The sequence below is a fragment of the Ursus americanus genome, chromosome 17 (assembly GCF_024610735.1).
Source record: "Ursus americanus isolate L20-20 chromosome 17, mUrsAme1.1.p, whole genome shotgun sequence".
Lineage (NCBI taxonomy): Eukaryota > Metazoa > Chordata > Mammalia > Carnivora > Ursidae > Ursus > Ursus americanus.
The window spans coordinates 40,793,558-40,795,545 of record NC_142143.1 but is presented as its reverse complement, the minus strand read 5'-3'; the positions used below and the strand labels follow the sequence as shown (position 1 = coordinate 40,795,545).

The window sequence follows — 1,988 nt, the reverse complement described above, 5'->3', positions numbered from 1 at the left end:
CTGAGATTGGCTGCACACACCTAAGAGAGACTCTGAGAATATTAGTTCCCCATAATCCTGCTGCAAATAAAATATATATCAGAGTTTTTTCATATCGGGATTAATTTCAAATCAGTTGGTCCAGTTTCCAACAGTTGCTATGGGGGAAATTGCCAAATGTGCTAAAAGTAGTGTGGTCAGTGTAACATATTACAAATTAAAATCCTTATTGAACATGGTGCTAAATGCCATATATACTTTTTAAAAACTTAATCCTTAAAATCAACTGATAAGGCACCCGCTATTGTCCCTATTATACAGTTGAGGCTTAGAGACGTTCTGCAAATGTCCAAGGTCACACACTGAGTGGGACACAGCCTGTACGATTTTACAAGATTTTTTTTTTTAAGATTTATTTATTTATTTGAGAGAGAGAGAGAGAAAGTACAAGCAAGAGGGGCAGAGGGAGAGAGAGTATCAAGCAGATTCCGCGCTGAGCATAGAGCCTGACACGGGGCTCTATCTCATGACCCTGAGATCATGACCTGAGCTGAAACCAAGAGTTGGATGCTTAACCCACTCTGCCACCCAGGCACACCCCAGAAGATATTTTTGATCGCAGAATCACTTTATTATCTGTTATGGTGTGATAACTCACATCAAAGGCATGTGAATAAACTGAAGCTCTCTAGAGTTTCTCATGTGAAGTTCCTCTACCCCAACTTGGTTCATTTTGTGATTTGAATAGTCTGAAGCAGTGGATCAGAGAGGTTTTTGAGTTCAAATTTTCCACTGGAGCTGGTATTACCATAGTCTGCGATCTGCTATGGATGACAGCTCAAAACAAGGTTTCAGCTGCTGCTTTTCTAGGCCCGCAGTCATAGACCAGAGACTCTGAAGTGGCATGGCAGGTGTTGTAATTAAGGGTGCCAGTTTCAGTGATGGCTACAGAACTTCTGGACTCCCACAAGGGTAGCAAGGGACTATTTGTCATTTGGGGCTTATTTCTATTTTGTAGGTAACTCTGTTGTTTGAGCAAAGGAGGTTGGTGATTCTCTGCTGACTGGCATCATTCTAAACTCATGAGATTCTTTAGTAGGAGAGTGGCTTATTCTTAATCCATTAGTTCTCTAATTCATTAGTTTTTTTTGCCATTAGCAATTCATTAGTTTATATAAGAATTTATTTACTTATTTAACAATTAATGAATTAATTTGTAATTCATTTATTAAGCACTTGCTATGTAATGGCATGGTGAAAGGCATCACAATACAGTGTCAAGAATGTGGATTTATCAAGTCAGGTAAACAAGGTTTTGCATCCTACTTTGTAATTTACTAGCCAATAGCCCACACTGGTATAAATGATTATTAGGGTATGAGTTTTGGAGTCAGACACACTTGGCTTAAAAATACAGCTCTGCCCACTTATTTATTTGTTTGTTTATTGGTCACACATCTGCCTTTATTGTGAGCAGCAGGTGGGACACTTCCAGCAATAGTAAAAAAAAAAAAAAAAGTGAATTTACTAAAGCATGAATTCAGTGAAGCTGCCTGGTTGGAACAGCAGGAAGAGTAGCAGGAAGAGGACTCTAGAGCTCACGAAGAGCAAGGCCACCAAGGAGATTAGGAGCTCTTTGTAGATATCCTGAGTGCACTTGGTGGAAGTAACCTCATAAACGAAGAACCAGGCTGTAAAGAACATGCCAGTGGCCAATAGCACCATGGTCGGATGGGGGAAGACAGCCAGGTTCACTGGGTTAGTGTATCTGCTCATGATCTCGAGCTCCATTTTGTCAGGCACAGGGTAATCTACCACTCCTCTGCCCACTTATTTGATCTGTGACCTTGGACATGTTTCTCTGAACTTACGCTTCTCTAGCCATAAAATGGAAATAACAACTGATGTATAGAATTCTCGCAGAGAATTAAAATGAGATGTGACAAGGCACCCTGTGCAGTACCTGACAGACAGTGGGTCTTCAATAGATTTACTTCTCTTTCCCCTCC

At 40.4% G+C, this 1,988-nt stretch overlaps 1 pseudogene; it reads right to left on the bottom strand.

Moving 5' to 3' along the window:
* Positions 1–1,506: 1,506 nt before the first annotated feature.
* On the bottom strand, positions 1,507–1,770 carry LOC123801232 (dolichyl-diphosphooligosaccharide--protein glycosyltransferase subunit TMEM258 pseudogene; annotated as a pseudogene).
* Positions 1,771–1,988: the final 218 nt, after the last annotated feature.